An 11,473-nucleotide genomic window follows, 5' to 3' on the forward strand; every position below is an offset into this window, starting at 1 on the left:
CGACATGATAAATTATATAATGACATGGGAATTTATTGCAGTGAAATTTAACGGTTTAAAACAAGAAGGAAAGCATATTCGGTTTTCATATTTCCAATGAATTTGCCAAAATTTACAGCAAAGAAGATTTTTGAAAATAAAGTATTAAAAAGAAAATAAAAAGTATAAAATCTATCAGATTTAAGGTCAGAATGTCCAAATCTTTATCAATCCAAATAACGGTGAATTCCTCCCATTTATGTCTTCATGTTCTTATAGGAAAAAGTGAAAACAAAACTTTTCTAACTGTGGCACACTGTCAGGAATTAATGTATGTTTATGACAAGACTGCATAAACTACTTTAAAGACCCTGCCTTCAGTGACCTGGCTAATACTAATAAAATACAATTTTGTCAATGCGAGGAGCCATTTCGTCGGTTTCTGTTAACTTATTTTCCATCCCCCGCCCAGAAGCCTTGCTTTCTAAGCAAATCCTCCTCTCAAATAAATTTCAGTTCTCCGACTCCAGTTATATTCTACTTTTCTTCCATTCCTTCTGTTGCTAGTGTAGTCTGTTACTCTAAATTTCTCGTTCCAGCTCTTGTCAATTCCAATTTCTCATAAATCTACACTCCACGTTTCGTGGCATAGTGGTTGTGATAGGAATCCCACCATACTGTATATATATATAAATATATATATACTTAATGCTAGTCTGTCTACTTGGTATTTTTTCCCTCAAACCTCTATCTTCACTCTTAGTCAATAGTACACTCACAAGTACGGCCCCGACTTTCACACTGGATACAAGAAATGCAAAGCAATACTTTAGTCTGGACTTAACCGCGATGGCTGAAAACAAAATAAAAGATCAGCCATAACCTAATTTGCTGGTTTAGTGTTTTCCGTAACTGAAGGGGAATAGTACAGCAATATCTCATAATATGGAGGCCATACTTGAAGGCTATCTTCGCATTGTAACATCGAAGACACACAGAGGTGGTTTATGTTGCCAGCTCTGGGCCCATAGATGTAACTAAGGCTCTGCATTATAAACAAACGAAACACTCCTCAGTCATTACGATGGCTTGGCGAGTAAATCTGCACTTCAGTTTCTGTTTTAGGTTATGCTTATTTCATTTCATTTATGCTGTTAATATCTTAAGAAACTCTTCCTCCTGTACAACTGTGCTTGTTGGCACTTTTAACAGTATTCACTCCAATGCAGATGTTACAATCCTTCATTCCTTCTTAACTTTCCGTTCACACACGTCATCCACATGCAACCCATACAACACAAGCCAATCCTGTATTGCCTCTGTGGATACACATCTCTAAAACATCTTTTAGTGGAGCTCATGACATTCTTGACTCCTTCAATGGCACAATCAGAAGGGGTATTCATATCAAGAAAATAATCTCTCTAATTTTAATCTCTCTGGTTTTGAACATCATGCATTCAAAATCCCTAAAGTCGCAACAAATGCCGGCCATCATAATCTGAGATAATCTCAATTGGAGATTCCATATAACAAAGTTAAAAAGCTACAACTCAAAGACAAGCCTTTCTCTTCAGAGCCAGAAACTGTTTCAGTTTTTGTCTCTCAGCAAAGATCAAATAAGATCCATGTTGTAACGTCGATCCGGGACTGTCTTGTTGTTACGCATACAAAAACATCTTTAAGGCTATGTAACTTAAATCTTTGGCCCAAATATTTGCTATTTCCTCTCTTGGCCTATGTTACGGTTACCACTACGGCCTCTGAACAATAAAGTTTCTCTTTCTTCATCAATCCCCAGTCTCACCTTCTAGGTTCTGTAATTACCACTAAACCCAATCCTTAAACAACATAACCATCTAGAAATCCACCACCACCACCACCACCACTACGAGTTATTTCCTACTAATGTTCATGTTGAACATAAACTGCATCAATTTTAGAATCCCAGAGGACCTCAGAAGGTCATGGTACAACTTCTTTCTTCTGACTAACTCATAAAAAGAACCCCTGAGATCTAGTGATTGGTGAAAATAAACCAAGCATGAAGTAACCCTCCCTTCTGCTGATTACAGGGGAAAATAATATCTAGCAGAGATAATTATTTATAGCAAGAGGAAATTGGCCCTGTGTGAGTTAACTATTTGCTAGAGACAGACATAAGCCGTACAAATGGAAGTGTAATAGCGACTCTGAAAATCCTTTCAGCTAAATTTCACTGAGTAATAAACTGATAATCTAAAATGTTAGATGTTAAGCAGCAAATTGAAATCAAAAGACACGATAAAGATTACACAAGCTGTGTTGTAGTTTAAACTCGGATCATCAGATTTATAATCAAAGGCATTTTATCCATGATCAATCCGTCTTAAATCTAATCTGCTCTTCCTTTTTCTAAAACAAAAGAGTGTGACTGACTGAGGAAAGTTTGGCTGTTATTTCAAGCAGATCAAGAATAAAAGTTACTTTTGTTGGTTTGTAACGTGTTTTTTTATATTGGGCCCCTAGACCCTTTTCCTTCCTTTCCCGGGCAAGTGCTCAGCGTGCCTGTGCCTTAAGACTTCACTACCCATGAATATACAGATAGATTTTCTGAGTCATAAATTATAATTATTTCTACACACACACATTATATACATTGTTGTGTCTGGGGAGAGTCATTCTCTTTTAGTGCCTTATTATTTAACATACTCATCGGTAAAGTTTCCACTCATTTACTTATTTATTTTTCCTATAGGAAGACACAAAATATGCTTCAACACACGAACTCACATAAAGAATCTTGGAAACCAAATCCAAAAACGAAGTATGTATATATATATCTATATATAATGAGAGGTATTGGTGTCAAGAAGACCCAAAGATGTCAGGTAATGCTGAGTAAGTGCCATGGACAGACTAATTCTAGCACTTCTTTATTTGAAGATTATTAAAACAAAAATTCAAAATTACTGAACAAAACTATTTGACTACTGTTGCTTTTTGTTAAATTGACATTAGAGTGCATAATGGTTCTGAGATCAATATATTTATGTTATATTGAACGTCTAGCTGATTTCAGAAGAACCATAGTTGCCTACACCAATGAAGAAATAGAAAATGAATAAAAGTTTGTTTGGCACGCTCTTCACGCGTTCCAAAGAATTGGTTCTTCTACCGTTCTTAAAAGATTAATGATGTAAGATCTCTCCCAATGGTTCATCTTTGTGATGGAGTTTAAATGGAGCGACGTATTAAGCAGTTCTGTTGCTTAGCTCCGTGTTAGCTCTGGTATTACAGGTCTACATTCAAAGGCAGCCATGGCCTTTTATGTAAATGTATCTCGTCTTCATTATCCAACGTGTAAAGCAGGCGAGTTAGCAGAATCGTTAGCTCGGCGGACATAATGCTTAGCGGCGGAATTTCTTCCGGCTCTTTAAGTTCTGAGTTCAAATTCCGCCTAGGTCGACTTTGCTTTTCGGCATCTCAGGATCGATAAAACAAGTATCCGTTGAACACTGGGGGAGGAGGGGGGCTCGATGTAATTGACTTACCCCACTCCCTGTGTATGAGTGTGTTTTAAGATAATGTCATTTGGGGGAAATTTGCTGCTATATTTAGTTGTTTGTTTGCACACAATATACGAGAAACATTTTATTTTACCTCATGACGAAACACGGTCGCTGTATTTATTATGACTTGTAGATTTCCTATTTTCTTGTTAATACCCCGCCCACTTATAGACGCCTCTGTAAATGTATACATGTGCAACTTATAGTCTCTGCTAAAGTTACAGTAATAAAATACAAAATATAATTTAAAGTGGAGAAAAAATTGTAATCATACAATGACTGACAGTTTACTGCGTTAGCGACATCAGATTAAAAAGTTTTGTGAAAATGAGAGAAAACCTTAGGTTGAATGAAATTTTGAGGCGAGCTGACAGAATCGTTTAATTTTTCGAATGCTTGTTCTGAGTTCAAATTCCGCCGAAGACGACTTTGCCTTTCATCCTTTCGGGGTCGATAAATTAAGTACCAGTTGCGTACTGGAGTCGATCTAATCGACTGGCTCCCTCCCCACAAAAATGTCAGGCTTTGTGCCTAGAGTAGAAAAGAATCGTTAATTTTTCGTCAGTCTCCGAGGTCGATTTTGCCTTTCATCCTTTCGGGGGTCGATGAACACTTCGGGCGTGGGGATAATGTAACCACCCCCCTATAGGAGAAACGAATATTGCGCTTCAAAAATTTATTCTTCGCCACTATTTCCTTCGGAAGCAATCACATGGGCATATGCAAATTAACGATAAAGGTTGGAGTCTACAGCTTGGGACTCCAACTTGCTACAGATTAGTAACCAAGACCGACCCCCAGTTGTAAAAAGGTGTGATACAACAATTAGCGAAGACTTTCTTAACTTGCACTGTGTGTTCTATCCAAAATCTGATGTTTCGATGGATCCAGATGAGTTAAGACGTGTACAATTTCTTTTGAATGTTAAGTTTAAAATGCTTGTATGCAAAGGAAATCTGAATGTAATGATGGCGCACAATGGGAATCAAACGGAAGTTAAAAAATCTACCTTTTTGGTTCTCGAACAGTGATTCTCAACCGGGGTCCATATAAGATTTTGGGGTGTACACAAACAAAACAGTAAACTAGAATCCGGAAAATTATTTTAAGGATCCATGAAAAAATTTTGCTAAAAATGTATTTATTGCAAGATACAGCTAAGTTTCTTTCTCAAACGTTTTACGTAGTTCAACCTACACAAGTGTATGTGTGATAAACAAAACAGGAATTTTGGAAGAAGTCACTTTAAAAAGTTTTTAAACATCAAATAGCTATGGGGTCCATCAGAATAGCAATCAAAGGGATCCAGAGATTAAAAAAATTGGTCGAGAAGATGCAGGTGTCCTTTATCTTCGATCACTTCATCTGCTGTCCCTTAAAAAACAAAACTGATAAAGGACGATACATTTTTTAAAAGTTTCTTTCGTTCTTGTTCAAATCTCATTGAAAGTCATTGATTTCATTGTTCCCTGGAAATATGGAAGTTATATAGAAATAAGTTCCAGCTAAGAGTAGCGATGTCTATTCTTTTATAACCTTTCAGTTGCCTATTTGTAGTGTTGTGACACTAAATAAGAAATTATTCTTCGGTAGCGAGAACAACATGAACGTCAATAATTCATTTTTCCTCCGTGACTGTGGCTTTGTGTCACGTCAAAATCCATAAACAGTAACAAAAAACCTAACCACCACAACATCGAATTTTCTCTTCAAAATCTGTGCTTAAGAAGACTCAAGTCAAATGAGATCGCAGTCGTGGCTGATGCTGAGACACGTAAAAAGCGCCCACTACACTCTTGGAGTGGAAGGGCACCCAGCCATAAAAACCAAGCCAAACCAGACTGGAGCCTGGTACAGCTCTCCGGCTTACCAGTTCAAGTCAAACCGTCTAACTTATGCCAGCATGGAAAGTGTGTGCTTTCAGAAATAAGCATACACTTCCTTTTAACTGCTCCAAAGAAGCATAAAGGATGTTGCAGAAGGACTCAGCTGTGAATGCTTCTTATAACAGAAGCAGCTAAAAGCAAGGTTGATTATACGACGACTCTTCCTTTATCACTTAATTCATTTTATACTCTCTACTCGCTTAACCCTTTACTCTGAGTTCTAACTGCTGCTTGCTCGTATCGTTATGCCCAAGTGAAATCACACAAACTTTGCTATGGTTGCCTCACTGGATAAAAGTTTCACCAGCGAAATAACTGATACTTTTTCAGCCATAAACAAAATATCTCGTTGATGAAACCGATCTGGAAGTCAGTTTCAAACAGAAATGAACGACGACGATGAAGCTAAACCTGACGTAAGAGTAGGGGTTTTGTTAGTACACTGGTTCAGAGCCCGGAGAGCCTCCAAGACCAGAAAGTTTTCTTCCAGCTTGCCAGATTTCTCCGGGAGGCCCTGTTTAGGGATATGTAGAGATTTTTGCTGCTGTTTTATTCTTCATGTATTGCTCATCGGCGTAAAGGTGAAACCTTAGATCTGATGAAAGAGAACAGTTAATTATATCGACTGTAGTACCAGACAGGTCACTATTTTAGCAATCCCGAACGATGAAAGGCAAAATTGACCCCCAGCAAGACTTGAACTCCTTCGTGTAAAATGGAACACAGAGATTATTCTGCGCTTGTTGAAAAAAAAAATATTTGCAATTTCGTTGTGAAGTCGGATTTCTTAAAGAATAATCATATCGAGTATTTCATGTTATGCGGACACAATTTTATGTAGCTTTCAATAAGACATTTACCGGCGGTAATGAATAGAAAATGTGTTTTTGAAAAGGTGCCTTGTGCGGCATCTTCAGCAAGTGTCTTGTACTTATAGCCTCGAACTGACCAATGCCTTGTGAACAAATTTGGTAGATGGAAACTGTGTGGAAGCTCGCTGTGTGTGTGTGTCACACCGCTTGACCACTGGTTTTGGCTTGTTTATGTTCCTATAAATTAGCAGTTCGGCAAATGATTCCGATAGAATAAATACCAGACTTTAAAATATGTACAAGGGTCCATTTGTTCGACTAAACCCTTTCAACGGATGCTCCAGCATGACTGCAGTTCTACAGGGTGTCCATAAAGTCTGGGTACATGGGAATTAACACATACTTTAAGAAATTATTATTTCTTATATTTATTTGTTTATGTTATGATTTTATTTACTCCATGTACCCAGACTTTGTGGACACCCTGTATAACAAACAGTTAAAAGAAGAAAGGAAGAGAAAACCGCGTGGAATATTATTTGCATGACAGGACCAGAATTTTGGAATGCGTGCTGTTGGTGTTATTAGAAGGAAGTTTGACTGCTCTTTCTTGCAGGCCAAACCACCAGGCAGAGATTCTGTCATTAATGTACTTTTTTCTATTGGCAGTCAATAAAGGCTGACGCTGACTCAAGTCGATGACGACAAACATTGAAATGAATTGTTACAGGTGACAAACAGCCCACGCTAACCTACTTTTTAAAGTAAGTTACAATAAATAATATTCCCGTTAACTTCCCTCACATCGCACTTAACACGCACTATGTTCATACGAAGGCAAGTTAAGCCAGTTAGGCTCCGCTAAAACTATTGTGCAAAAAAAGTGTTAACTTTTGTCCTACGAACAAATACTGCTTAACAAAATTATAAATCATTTCCAGTCGATATGCAAAAGTGTAGATTGGAAAATGAATAACATAGGCGAAGGCGTGGTAGCGTGCTTATTTCCCAACCACATGGTTCCGGGTTCAGTCCCACTGCGTGGTACCTTGGGTAAGTGTCTTCTACTATAGCCTCAGGCCAACTAAAGCCTTGTGAGTGGATTTGGTAGACGAAAACTGAAAGAAACCCGTCGTATTTTTACACTTACACACGTTTGTGTTTGTCCAACGACCACTGATTGACAACCGGTCAGTGGTGGCTTGTGTATAGGCACTGCGGAACTGCAACACCTATTTCCACTCGATATTATCGATAACATTCAATATAATGAGTCCTTTTTTTTCTTTAATTCTTTCTTTATACTTGTACATTATATAATCCTTAAGCTAATGTTAGTAGCCATTCCCTAGTTTATGAAATAAATACAAAAATACTTGTATAGAACTGTGCGCTTCACAGTTACAGAGACGGCTAACACATTTTTGAAGCAGCACCCCCACTAATTTTATCTATGAGCCGCCACTGCAACCGGTGCTAGTGTGTTTATGTCCCCGTAACATAGCGGTTCGGCAAAATAAACCAATAAGTACCAGGCTTTAAAAAAAATCAAGTACTGGGATCGATTTGTTCGACTATAAATTCAAGGTGGTGCCCCAGCATGATAAAAAGAAAACTTTTGTAATTATAGATCGCAGAAATTTACACAATCGCTAAAGCAAATATATGAATGGCATTGTATTGATTAGAAAGAAAAAAGAATTATCTCAATCAGACCAGAAAATGCCATGCTTTCTTCACTTTGGAACGGATTTCAGGTTTCTGAAGAATCTTTTTCTACTCTAGGCACAAGGCCCGAAATTTTGAGGGAGGGGGCCAGTCAATGAGATCGACCCCAGGACGCACCTGGTACTTAATTTATCGACCCCGAAAGGATGAAAGGCAAAGTCGACTTCGGCGGAATTTGAACTCAGAACTCAGACGAAATATTGCTAAGCATTTCACCCGGCGTGCTAACGTTTCTTATTTCTTTATTGCCCAGAAGGGGCAAAACACAGAGAGTACAAACAAGGACAGACAAAGGGATTAAGTCGATTACATCGACCCCAGTGCGTAACTGGTACTTAATTTATCGACCCCAAAAGGATGAAAAGCAAAGTCGACCTCGGCGGAATTTGAACTCAGAACGTAACGGCAGACAAAATACCGCTAAGTATTTCGCCCGGCGTGCTAACGTTTCTGCCAGCTCACCGCCTTAGGTTTCTGAAGAATAGAATAAAAATTAAAGACGTGGGCATGTGGTTAAGACGCTTGCTTCCTAGCCACATTGTTTCGGGTTCAGTTCCATTCTGTGGCACTTTGAACAAATGTCTTCTGCTATAGTCCTGGGTCGATCAAAGCCTTGTGAACGAATTCGGTAGTGGGAAACTGAAAGAAGCTGTGTGTGTGTGTATGCTTGTGTTCCTAGTCTTGACATAACATTTCCGATATTCTGTGAAAACATGTCTAGTCATGTGTGGATAAAACCCTGTTTGAAAAAAAGGTGAGAGTTGATGACAGGAAGAGCATCCTGCTGTACAAAACATGCCTCGGGAACCCATGTAAGCATGGAAAAATGGGCGTTAAAACGATGGTGGAGATGGTAGTAGACTAACAAACCTAAATCATTCAACTGAAAATTGTTCCATCCTGTCCCAGTTTGGACACGGATCCTATTGTCTAAACTACAATATTTTCGCTTATTCCATTATCCATGGATTATGGACATTGCTCTTGCAAAGGGGATATGGTAGGAAGCACTGAACCCTAGTTTAAAATAGACTTATGGTTCAAAAACTTTTTATATGGATTTGTTTTGCCTGATACAGAAGATATAAATCAATAAAGGATGGAAGCATTTTTTAAATAATAGTTTTTGTTAAAAAGGACATTAGCAGCGTAAATAAAATAGTGATAACCGGAAATAAGAAATATGGTTGAAGATTAGATTTCAGGAGAACTTATTTCTTAACAACACCCAGCTCTAAATCAGAAAATATAGGAAAAAAAGTGCTATATAGAAGTTGAAAATGGCGCTTTCATTTACATTGTAATACTTGAACACGTCATAGAGTTGATGTATCCTGGGATCATTTGGTGTTTCGGGTCTCAAAACATATACCCTCAGCCAGGCGACTTCACCGAGGTTGATCAAGCTTAGCCCCGTTTCCAAGCTGCATTCTGCTGATCCCCACCACACAATCATCGCTTTCCACCCAAAGCCACTTAGATGGGGGTTTTTTAACAGCCTCTACGTTGTTCTCGATGGTTCTTCTGTTCACTAAAGTAAGGCATATTTTTACGTACAGAGAGGAATAATTATTAACCCTCTTTAAATTAAAATCTGGACCCAACAACACCGTCATTAAGATTAAGGCTCTTAATTAGAGTCGAGCTATATGTGCAGATCTCGCATTCTACACTAGACTTCATGCCATCGTCATCACAAATTCATTGAAAACATTGGTTTCTTTTTATAAGATGCATTCAACCGGAACAGAATGTCAAGGTACAGAATCAAATAGATACATGAACGACTGTTTTGAAATACGAGTTCCTGGTGTTGTGCTTCGGGAGCTAATCGAAGGTTGACTCAGTGATATTCAAAGAGAGTCAAATCATTGGAAGTTTCATTCAAATATTCGAAGTTACTGAAGAACTCGTTGACATGTATGACATAATCCGCTTCCGCTTTGTCGAAGATTCTAATAACGGACAAATCAGAGCAAAGTCTTAAGATTCTTCTGTAAAAGGAAGGGCTGTTGAATTTGAACGAGTCTGTGCTTGAATTTAAGGAATTCTTTTATTATTAACAGTAAAACGAAAGCTTTTGAATTCTCTGACGAAGTATCTAAGAAAGAGCAAACTCATGTAAACCCATCCCAAATGTTTCATAACCAAAAGTAAAATTGTTTCAAATAAAGTCAAGATGCAATGAATAAATAAATAAATGGAATGAAGTTCACTCGAATATTTGTTTTTATTGAAAGCCATTATTTAGAAAAACAATGTTTCATACAAAATAAATATGAAAGAAATAAAACAATAATCTCATAAATAAAAAGAAAACTTACCGCGAACATCATGGTTGCATTGTTAAAGGTTGAAATAAACTTCTAGATTTTAAGTTCTAGCGAAGTAGCTGTGTGAATTAGGAGGGCAAGAATTTCATTTGAGATGTTCTGTCCTTTCAATAATGAGGTTCGTTATCATTTGAATGGAAGGGGGAGATAAATACTAGATCTCTTTGCAGGCGACAGGTGTGGTCGATAAAATTGATGTTAAACTTCTGCAGACTGGGAGAGAATAAGCAAATAAGAAAACTGCGAATGTGGGTAGGAAGGATTTGTTGAAGTTTGGAAATTAAGGTTAAGATGGGATGTCAAATGACAGAGAAGTGATAAATGGGTGCGTTGGGTGGGCGTTCTTAAAGTTGGTATATAGCTTGGTACTTCAGAGAAAAGCCATTATGGCGTCGGTGATAGTGAGTGAGTGAGTGAGGAGTAGGGGGACAGAAGGAGGGTGAGGAGAGAGAGGAAGAAGAATAAAGAGGGAGAGAGACAGAGAGATGATAGGAAATATGAAAGGGAGAAGAGAGAGAGAGGAGTAGAGTGAGAGAAAAGGCGGCTGGACAAAGAGAGAAAGAAGAATAAAGAGAGAGAGAGAGAAAAGCATGGGAATAGCGAGGAAGAGGAGCAGAAAGAGTGAGAAAAGGAGGGGTGGACAGAGAGATGCTAGAAGAAGGGTTAACAAAAAAATAGAAATTGGAATATAAAAAGGTGCTTAACGGGAGAAAGATAAGTAATGGGAAAGAAAGGGTTAGGATTACAGAGGATGGGAGAGGGAAAAATAGCACGTCAGCAGAATAGTGGTGATAGGGTATTGGTAAAGGAGAACAAACCAATCAGCTGGATGGTCTTCTAGGATGTGTATGTGCGTGTGTATGTGTCTGCATGCGTGCATGTGCGTGCTCACCCATATGGACAGTATCTTGATATAGGACAGTATCTTGATATAGGACAACGCTGTGTGCGGAAGTGAGAGAGAGAGAGTAGAGAGAAAGAGGAGAGGGAAGAGAGAGAGGAGAGAGAGAAAGTGGAGAGAGAAGAGGAAGAGAGAAAGAAGAGGAAGAGAGAAAGAGAAGAGAAGAGAAAGAGGCGAGAGAGAGAAGAAAGGAGAAACAGAAAAGAGAGGAGGAGATAGGAGAGAAAAGGAAAGATATAAAAGAGAGAGAGAGATGACAGAAAGAGAGAGATGACAGAAAGAG

General features: G+C 38.3%; 1 long non-coding RNA gene across 1 annotated transcript in view; it reads left to right on the plus strand.

Annotated features, from left to right (window-relative positions):
* Positions 1-2,992, plus strand: part of LOC128247278 (uncharacterized) — a 153,729-nt gene extending 150,737 nt beyond the window's left edge. Inside the window, exon 3 of the long non-coding RNA XR_008263635.1 lies at positions 2,717-2,992. This is a non-coding gene — a long non-coding RNA (uncharacterized LOC128247278). The remainder of the gene's footprint in view (positions 1-2,716) is intronic.
* The last annotated feature ends 8,481 nt before the right edge of the window (positions 2,993-11,473 follow it).

The sequence above is a fragment of the Octopus bimaculoides genome, chromosome 3 (genome assembly GCF_001194135.2).
Source record: "Octopus bimaculoides isolate UCB-OBI-ISO-001 chromosome 3, ASM119413v2, whole genome shotgun sequence".
Lineage (NCBI taxonomy): Eukaryota > Metazoa > Mollusca > Cephalopoda > Octopoda > Octopodidae > Octopus > Octopus bimaculoides.